Source organism: Arachis ipaensis, chromosome B02 (assembly GCF_000816755.2).
Source record: "Arachis ipaensis cultivar K30076 chromosome B02, Araip1.1, whole genome shotgun sequence".
Lineage (NCBI taxonomy): Eukaryota > Viridiplantae > Streptophyta > Magnoliopsida > Fabales > Fabaceae > Arachis > Arachis ipaensis.
In genome coordinates, this window is record NC_029786.2 from 4,844,515 (window position 1) to 4,855,485 (window position 10,971).

Consider the following 10,971-nt stretch of genomic DNA (forward strand, 5'->3'; position numbering starts at 1 on the left):
TATATCTCGTTTTATCGATTTAATCTTTTGGATAAATAGTTTTGCAATAAATAGAGTGTAACTTCGACACAATATTTTACTATATCTTGAGTAATTTAATTAGTATTATTTAAACTTCTTATTCGTACTGACTAAGCAAGCCAGTCATAGTACTCTCTATTTTAATATTTTTTCTTCCGACTAGTATTACGTACGCAATATTAATTTCGATCACTTTCACACTTATCCAGTATTGAAGATTATTGATTGGCTTCATAATTTTCAAGTGTATGTGTTATATATGAAAATGAAGGTACATAATATTTCCTTAGTGATTTTGGTGATGTTTATATTCGCCTGATGTTAGTGTTTCTTACAAGTATAAACTAGTACTACTTTATATTTGATAAATAATTAAAAATTTATATAAATATTGTGTCGTTAGATCTCAGCGCTGATCGGACGTTCCACCTGCTGCCACGTGTCGCCAGAAGCTACTTGTTTGACCTGCGCGCACCGGCCCGACCCGCGCGCGACCCGGACTGACCCGAATTTGACCCGCGTCCAGCTCCTGCCAGCGTGTCTCTCCTGCTCCTCTCTGGTGCCGCCACGTGTCTCCACTTCTCTGACGTGGCGCTGACGTCACTGCTGACGTGGCGCTGACGTGGCGGACAAGTGGGACCTTCCCTAAGGTTTTTTGGTGAGCTCTTTCCGATTCTGCACTCCGATTACTCATTTTTTGCTCCGAAATTGCCGTTTTCTCTCCTCTCTTTGATCTTTGTGACTGCTATCATGGAAAAGTCAGATATTTTTGCTGCCACCGACAGAAAGGGTACATTTTGTCGAAACTGTAACCGTTCTGGGCACCTCTTCCCCAACTGTCCTTCTGTTGAATGTCGCACATGCCACCAGAAAGGTCATCTTAGCTACCATTGTTCATAGCTGTTCTGCCGTTACTGCAAGCTCTCGGGACATTTAATTACTGCCTGTCCTACTCGTCCACCACGTCCTAGTCCACTCAACTCGTCTCCTGTCTCTCTTTCTGATATTGCATCTCTTCTTCAGCGTCTTCTCTCTGTTTCTGGTAATACCCCTGCTGCTTTTTCCACCTCTCCAGGTAATTCTAAATGGTACTTTGACTCGGGTTGTTTTAATCACATGTCTCCGTTGCGTAATATTTTCTCGTCCATGTCTACCACTACAAATGGACCTTCTGTCAATACTGCAAATGGCTCCCTCTTGCACGCAACACACAAGGGTTATGTATCCCAGTCAACTATTCATCTTCCTGATACTTATTATATTCCCAAATTAAATTTCAATCTTATTTCTGTTGGTCAACTTGTTGATCTGGGTTTTGAAGTCACTTTTTCTGTTTCTGGTTGTCGTGTACAGGATCCTCAGACGAGACAAATCATCGGGACTGGATGTAAGGTCGGAAGGTTTTTTGAACTCGAGAATCTTCATATTCCTCCTGTACCAAATCTCTGTGCTGCTTCTTCTCCCTCTACCCTCCACTTATGGCATCAACGTCTTGCCCACACCTCCCTAGGAAAACTGCGTCCTCTTGTCTCTCAGGGTGTTTTAGGTCAAGTTCCAAATGAATCTTTTGATTTCATTTCTTGTCAAACTGCCAAACAACCTGCTTTATCTTTTCATAATAATTCATCTCTTGCTTGCTCTCCTTTTGATCTCATTCACTCTGATGTTTGGGGCCCAGCTCCCACTCCCTCTATGGGCGGAGCTCGATACTTTGTCGTTTTCATTAACGATTATTCCCATTTTACTTGTGTTTATTTGATGACTAATCGCCATGAGTTACCTCATATCTATATCAACTTTGCTACTATGATTAAAACTCAATTTTCCAAGGTCATTAAGGTTTTTCGACGTGATAATGCTATGGAATACCGTGATTCTAAACTCTTAGCCTTTCTTGCAGAACAGGGTACTTTGTCTGAGTTTTCTTGTCCTGGTACATCTCAACAAAATGGTAGAGCTGAACGCAAACACCGTCACATTCTTGACTCTGTCCGTGCAATGCTTCTTCTTCTTTGTGTCAGGAGCGTACTTGGGGTGAAGCTGTTCTTACTGCTGTTCATGTTATCAATAGACTCCCTTCTTCTGTTCTTGGTAATGTTACTCCCTTTGAGCGTCTTTATCATACCTCCCCAAATTATAGTTCTCTTCGAGTTTTTGGTTGTGTATGTTTTGTTCTTCTGCAGCCTCATGAACATAGTAAACTTAAACCTCGGGCTCGTATGTGTTGTTTTCTTGGTTATGGCACTGAACACAAGGGTTATCGTTGTTGGGATCCTCTCTCTAAACGTATTCGTATATCTCGTCATGTTGTCTTCTGGGAGCACCACATGTTTTCTCGATTCTCATCCTTTGAGTCGATTCCTACTACTCAGTCACCTTTGTTTACTAACTCCAATGTTGATCTTTTTCCTAGTGATGATTCTACAGATTCTATCTCGAGTGACCCTCCACAGCCTGATGTTCTTCCGCCTTCCCCATCTCCCGATGATTCCAAATCGGACGATGATCCTGCTCCTACCGTCATGCCTCCTCCTCCCGCTCGTTCTTCTAGGGTAAGGAATCCACCTCCTCATCTTCTTGATTACCATTGCTTTTCTACTATTCTTCATCAACATGAACCTAAGACATTCAGAGAAGCCTCCTCAAATCCAAATTGGCAACAAGCAATGCAAGAAGAATTACAAGCACTTGAAAAAGCACACACTTGGGATCTGGTTGATTCTCCTTCTGATCAGGAAGTTGTGGGCAGTAGATGGGTATACAAGATCAAGACTCGCTCTGATGGCTCTATTGACCGTTATAAGGCCCGCTTGGTTGCTCAAGGTTGTACGCAAGAGTATGGTATTGATTATGAAGAGACTTTTGCCCCTGTCGCTCGTCTTACGTCTGTTAGAGCTCTTCTTGCCATTGCCGCGGTTAAAAAATGGTCGCTCAGTCAGATGGATGTGAAGAATGCATTTCTTAATGGGGATTTGAAAAAGAAAGTCTATATGAAACCACCTCCGGGATATCCTTGTCCTTCTAATAAGGTTTGTCTCCTTCGCAAGACACTTTATGGACTTAAGCAAGCTCCTCGTGAATGGTTTGACAAGTTCAGCACTACCATATGCAGTCTTGGTTTTACTTCTAGCCCTCATGAGAATGCGCTCTTCATTCGTAAAAGTGAACGTGGAGTTGTTCTTCTACTTTTGTATGTTGATGACATGATCATTACTGGAGATGATGTTGATGGTATTTCTGCTCTCAAGGCCTCACTTCACCGTACCTTTGAGATGAAAGATCTTGTGCTCCTCAGTCGTCCCCTACTGATGTTTTTTGTGATAACCGCAGTGCTATTCAAATCGCCCATAATGATGTGTTTCATGAACGCACCAAATACATTGAGATTGATTGTCACTTTGTTCGACAACGTATCCTTATTGATGTTGTTCGTCTCATTGCTGTTGGAACACTAGATCAGACTGCTGATATCTTCACGAAAGCTCATCACCCGACTCGTTTTCGGACTTTGTTATCCAAACTCAAGTTGGTATCCTTAGCTCCCACTTGAGTTTTAGGGGGGATGTTAGAGAATTATTAGAATCAATTTAGATCAATTAGTATCGTCTATATTTATATAGTATATATGTACATTAATTATAGGATTCTATGTCTTTATTACTTTGATTCATTTAGCACCTATAAATACCCCTTGTATATTGTACCTTTGATCACAACTCAATAATACACTTTTCAGATTACTCTCTCAGTCTCTTGTTTCTAACATGGTATCAAGAGCTTAGGTCCTTTTTTTTTTCTATGAATATTAGTTCATAGCCCTTTTGTTTTTTTCCTTTTCGGCAGTGTTCTTTGGCCTCTTTTTTCGTTCTCTTTTCGACGCTTTGGTTCGTCACCTCCATAACCCTCTTGTTCGTCTTGTCGCCGTGATTCCAACGCAACCAAAATCGCCGCCAGACGCGCCTCCACGCGCCGCCGAAAGACGCTGCCACGACCAGGTTGATCTTCCTTCCAGATTCCACCCGTGCCTCTTTGCTCGCATTTTTCGATCTGTTTCTGACGCTTTGGTTCGTCACCTCCGGCATCATTGTGATCCTCGCTTCGTCAGCTTTCCAACGCCGCCGAGATCGCCACCAGAAACCCCCGGACGCGCCGCCACTCACCGCTGGAAGTTCGCTATCCACCTCCATTGTTCCTCCTCCAGAAGCTTCAGCAGCCGTTAGATCTCAGCGCTGATCGGACGTTCCACCTGCTGCCACGTGTCGCCAGAAGCTACTTGTTTGACCTGCGCGCACCGGCCCGACCCGCGCGCGACCCGGACTGACCCGAATTTGACCCGCGTCCAGCTCCTGCCAGCGTGTCTCTCCTGCTCCTCTCTGGTGCCGCCACGTGTCTCCACTTCTCTGACGTGGCGCTGTTGTCACTGCTGACGTAGCGGACAAGTGGGACCTTCCCTAAGGTTTTTTGGTGAGCTCTTTCCGATTCTGCACTCCGATTACTCATTTTTTGCTCCGAAATTGCCGTTTTCTCTCCTCTCTTTGATCTTTGTGACTGCTATCATGGAAAAGTCAGATATTTTTGCTGCCACCGACAGAAAGGGTACATTTTGTCGAAATTGTAACCGTTCTGGGCACCTCTTCCCCAACTGTCCTTCTGTTGAATGTCGCACATGCCACCAGAAAGGTCATCTTAGCTACCATTGTTCACAGCTGTTCTGCCGTTACTGCAAGCTCTCGGGACATTTAATTACTGCCTGTCCTACTCGTCCACCACGTCCTAGTCCACTCAACTCGTCTCCTGTCTCTCTTTCTGATATTGCATCTCTTCTTCAGCGTCTTCTCTCTGTTTCTGGTAATACCCCTGCTGCTTTTTCCACCTCTCCAGGTAATTCTAAATGGTACTTTGACTCGGGTTGTTTTAATCACATGTGTAACACCCTAAGTTCTTATACTATCGTGGGGGTTTTTTAGAATAAGGTGCCACACTTGAGCCAAGAAAAAAGAATGATTTAATCGTTACGCGTGGCAGGAGTAAAAAATGTTGGAATTTGAATTAAAGGGAAATAAACATCCTAACCGTGAGTACGTTTCAAAATAAAATTACTTATAGGAAACTGAAATAGGAAAAGAAGCTAACTACGTCCTAAACTAATCTCGTTGAAGAGGCTCCCCTACTTGCATCCTATCCTATCCTTGATTAGGAGTCTTTATTCACGAATCGAGGTACCAGGGGTCTCCCTCCAACACCCTTTCGCGCAGTGAAGACCTGGTTCCATTGCGTGGGATGGACCAAAACTCGACGGGGTGCCGAAGTGGGGGAATAGGGTACGTATTCCACCTTTGGACTTCCATAAGGGTTCAACTCCTCCTCTGGATCCTCCTCCATGGTGTCTTCCTTCTGGCCAGGGTCATCGGGCCCCTCTTCCTCGGCTTCGGAGTCGGACTCGAGGTGTACCACCTTAGGTGACTGCTTTCGAGATGTTGAAGCATTCCTGTCTAGGAAAGTTATGACGGGCAGCTGGGGTTCTTCTTCCACGGGATCTCGACCTAAGTAGATAGTCTGAAGCACGGTAGTAGTGGTCGCAACTACCCACGCGTGCTTTGAGGGGTCATACTCAGAAGCTACCCTCGGGGGGCACTGCGTCGTCTCTATCCGCTGTGCCATGTTCCTCTGGAGACAGTATGGGAAAAGAAAGGAAGTGAGAACCTAGTGTCTCAGTAGGAGTGCTATGCAACACCTCCATATCCATCTCCAGCCCACGTGCGGGATTTTAAAAACAAGCGTATAACATGGCATGTAATATGCATCTGTTCTTTTAGCTTCAATGTAGTCCCACCGTGAGATCAAAGTTAAATAATTAACGGAATGTCCTACATGACAGCAGTATAAGAACAAGTCGATAATCTGGAGAACAAGTACAAGCTCTAAAGGTACAAAATCAACTGTGGATGCATCAATACATTTATTTGTCATTCTCTTTAGTTATAAAAAATATTTCATTTAAATTGTAAGAAAAATGATAAAATAAATGTATTGATACATCTACAGTTGATGTTGTAACACCCTAAGTTCTTATACTATCGTGGAGGTTTTTAAAGTAAGGTGCCACACTTGATCCAAGAAAAAGAATGACTTAATCGTTACGCGAGGCAGGAGTAAATACGTGTAGAGCGGAGGACGAGTAGCGCTAAAACGTTGGAATTTGAATTAAAGGGAAATAAACATCCTAACCGTGAGTACGTTTCAAGATAAAATTACTTATAGGAAACTGAAACAGGAAAAGAAGCTAACTACGTCCTAAACTAATCTCGTTGAAGAGGCTCCCCTACTTGCATCCTATCCTATCCTTGATCAGGAGTCTTTATTCACGAATCGAGGTACCAGGGGTCTCCCTCCAACACCCTTTCGCGCAGTGAAGACCTGGTTCCGTTGCGTGGGATGAACCAAAACTCGACGGGGTGCCGAAATGGGAGAGTAGGGCACGTATTCCACCTTTGGGCCTCCACAAGGGTTCAACTTCTCCTCTGGGTCCTCCTCCATGGTGTCTTCCTTCTGGCCAGGGTCATCGGGCCCCTCTTCCTCGGCTTCGGAGTCGGACTCGAGGTGTACCACCTTAGGTGACTGCTTTCGAGATGTTGAAGCATTCCTGTCTAGGAAAGTTATGACGGGCAGCTGGGGTTCTTCTTCCACGGGATCTCGACCTAAGTAGATAGTCTGAAGCACGGTAGTAGTGGTCGCAACTACCCACGCGTGCTTTGAGGGGTCATACTCAGAAGCTACCCTCGGGGGGCACTGCGTCGTCTCTATCCGCTGTGCCATGTTCCTCTGGAGACAGTATGGGAAAAGAAAGGGAGTGAGAACCTAGTGTCTCAGTAGGAGTGCTATGCAACACCTCCATATCCATCTCCAGCCCACGTGCGGGTGCGGGATTAAGCGTGTATAACATGGCATGTAATATGCATCTTCTTTTTTGTAAAACATGTGTGTAGAAGAAAGGGAAAACATATAGGAAAATAGAAGGATAATCATCAACATAATCATAATTAAATCTAAGGAAAACATGGAACTTAAGCTTTCATTCGTGCCTTCTTTCTTTCTTAATTTATAACTTATATGGAAGGTATTGAGCTCAAACCGGTATAAGTGGGAGTCCCCTTCCCTTACCGAAGGTTCTTATCCCAAACGTTTTTCGATCACCTTCCCTTACCGAAGGATCATCTCGATCGATCACCTTCCCTTACCGAAGGATCATATCGATATCTTGTCTTTGGGGGTCACCTTCCCTTACCGAAGGATCATTCCCTCAGTTCTTTAACAAGTACGGTTATTTAGGCATATACAGAGAGGAGAGGCATATATCATGATAAAGTAAGCATGTTTGAATAAGATTTTATAAGAAAGTAGGTACTCTCGTCCCTAGAGGAGTATAAAATAAATGTACATTATAAAAAAATAGGATATTAATTAGCTGAATAAAATAATTATAAGAAAACACGTACTCTTGATCCTAAGAAGATATTAATGATATAATGTAAAAAGTATAATCTAAGTGCATATAGTAAGAAAGTGAATATTTGAAATACTTGGATTAGATATTTATAAAAAGGTATGTACCCTTGATCTTTAAAATAAAGGAGCAATAATGATCTAAGGGGTCATTTAGTTGCATATAATAAAATGGGGTTCCTTGAACAAGATATAAAAAGGAGCATGTACTCTCAATATTAAAGGAATAATAATAATGTAACGGTATCAAAGGTCATGTAAGGGCACATAGTAAAATTAGGAAATGTTAAATAATTTAATAAAACGTTATAAAGGGGCATATATTCTCAACATAAAAGGAATAATAATAATGTAACGGTATCAAAGGTCATGTAAGGGCACATAGTAAAATTAGGAAATGTTAAATAATTTAATAAACTGTTATAAAGGGGCATGTACTCTCAACATAAAAGGAATAATAATAAGGTAACGGTATCAAAGGTCATATAAGGGCACATAGTAAAATTAGGGAATGTTAAATAATTTAATAAAACGTTATAAAGGGGCATGTACTCTCAACATAAAAGGAGTAATAATTAAAGGGTCATGTAAATACACATAGAAAAGATATGGGATACATATTAATGGATTTCAAGAGGGTATAATTGACGAAATAGATAATCATGCTCAATGTAGATGCAAAGAATAATTCATGCCATAAAATACATGAAAGGTGATAGCCATGCATGGATGGAAGAAAACAAAGTAAAACATACTACATGCCAACATAAGTAAGAAAGGCATAATTCCCTACTCTTTTTCCTAACGCTTCTTCGAGCCTGCCTCTTGTGTGTGCACACAGAATATTATTTCTTTGTAGAGAGAGAAGGGAGAGGATTGATATTGAGAGGAGTGATTTTCTACCTATGGGTGCTCCCCTATTTATATACGTCTGGGGATGGGGTGGTTGGGATATTTTAAATTTCAAACTGAGGGCGGTTACTAGGTTCCTATCCAAAATTTCAAAATTCTAATCTTATCTCCTAACCGATTTTCAAACTTTGAAATTTAAATTTTGTTTCTAGAAGGGCGGTTGTTACAACATGTCTCCGTTGCGTAATATTTTCTCGTCCATGTCTACCACTACAAATGGACATTCTGTCAATACTGCAAATGGCTCCCTCTTGCACGCAACACACAAGGGTTATGTATCCCAGTCAACTATTCATCTTCCTGATACTTATTATATTCCCAAATTAAATTTCAATCTTATTTCTGTTGGTCAACTTGTTGATCTGGGTTTTGAAGTCACTTTTTCTGTTTCTGGTTGTCGTGTACAGGATCCTCAGACGGGACAAATCATCGGGACTGGATGTAAGGTCGGAAGGTTGTTTGAACTCGAGAATCTTCATATTCCTCCTGTACCAAATCTCTGTGCTGCTTCTTCTCCCTCTACCCTCCACTTATGGCATCAACGTCTTGCCCACACCTCCCTAGGAAAACTGCGTCCTCTTGTCTCTCAGGGTGTTTTAGGTCAGGTTCCAAATGAATCTTTTGATTTCATTTCTTGTCAAACTGCCAAACAACCTGCTTTATCTTTTCATAATAATTCATCTCTTGCTTGCTCTCCTTTTGATCTCATTCACTCTGATGTTTGAGGCCCAGCTCCCACTCCCTCTATGGGCGGAGCTCGATACTTTGTCGTTTTCATTGATGATTATTCCCGTTTTACTTGGGTTTATTTGATGACTAATCGCCATGAGTTACCTCATATCTATATCAACTTTGCTACTATGATTAAAACTCAATTTTCCAAGGTCATTAAGGTTTTTCGACGTGATAATGCTATGGAATACCGTGATTCTAAACTCTTAGCCTTTCTTGCAGAACAGGGTACTTTGTCTGAGTTTTCTTGTCCTGGTACATCTCAACAAAATGGTAGAGCTGAACGCAAACACCGTCACATTCTTGACTCTATCCGTGCAATGATCCTTTCTTCTTTGTGTCCTGAGCGTACTTGGGGTGAAGCTATTCTTACTGCTGTTCATGTTATCAATAGACTCCCTTCTTCTGTTCTTGGTAATGTTACTCCCTTTGAGCGTCTTTATCATACCTCCCCAAATTATAGTTCTCTTCGAGTTTTCGGTTGTGTATGTTTTGTTCTTCTTCAGCCTCATGAACATAGTAAACTTGAACCTCGGGCTCGTATGTGTTGTTTTCTTGGTTATGGCACTGAACACAAGGGTTATCGTTGTTGGGATCCTCTCTCTAAACGTATTCATATATCTCGTCATGTTGTCTTCTGGGAGCACCACATGTTTTCTCGATTCTCATCCTTTGAGTCGATTCCTACTACTCAGTCACCTTTGTTTACTAACCCCAATGTTGATCTTTTTCCTAGTGATGATTCTACAGATTCTATCTCGAGTGACCCTCCACAGCCTGATGTTCTTCCGCCTTCCCCATCTCCCGATGATTCCAAACCGGACGATGATCCTGCTCCTACCGTCATGCCTCCTCCTCCCGCTCGTTCTTCTAGGGTAAGGAATCCACCTCCTCATCTTCTTGATTACCATTGCTTTTCTACTATTCTTCATCAACATGAACCTAAGACATTCAGAGAAGCCTCCTCAAATCCAAATTGGCAACAAGTAATGCAAGAAGAATTACAGGCACTTGAAAAAGCACACACTTGGGATCTGGTTGATCCTCCTTCTGATCAGGAAGTTGTGGGCAGTAGATGGGTATACAAGATCAAGACTCGCTCTGATGGCTCTATTGACCGTTATAAGGCCCGCTTGGTTGCTCAAGGTTGTACGCAAGAGTATGGTATTGATTATGAAGAGACTTTTGCCCCTGTCGCTCGTCTTACGTCTGTTAGAGCTCTTCTTGCCATTGCCGCGGTTAAAAAATGGTCGCTCAGTCAGATGGATGTGAAGAATGCATTTCTTAATGGGGATTTGAAAAAGAAAGTCTATATGAAACCACCTCCGGGATATCCTTGTCCTTCTAATAAGGTTTGTCTCCTTTGCAAGACACTTTATGGACTTAAGCAAGCTCCTCGTGAATGGTTTGACAAGTTCAGCACTACCATATGCAATCTTGGTTTTACTTCTAGCCCTCATGAGAATGCGCTCTTCATTCGTAAAAGCGAACGTGGAGTTGTTCTTCTACTTTTGTATGTTGATGACATGATCATTACTGTGGATGATGTTGATGGTATTTCTGCTCTCAAGGCCTCACTTCACCGTACCTTTGAGATGAAAGATCTTGGTTCTCTCAGCTATTTTCTTGGTCTCGAGGTCATCTCCACAAATGATGGCATTTATCTCTCTCAGGTTACTCGCGCTGGGATAGTCGCACTGAGTCTACTCCTCTTGAGCCTAATGTTCGATTTACCCCTATGGATGGCACTGTTTTGGATAATCCGACTTCCGACTGACAGTTAGTTGGCGGTCTCGTCTACTT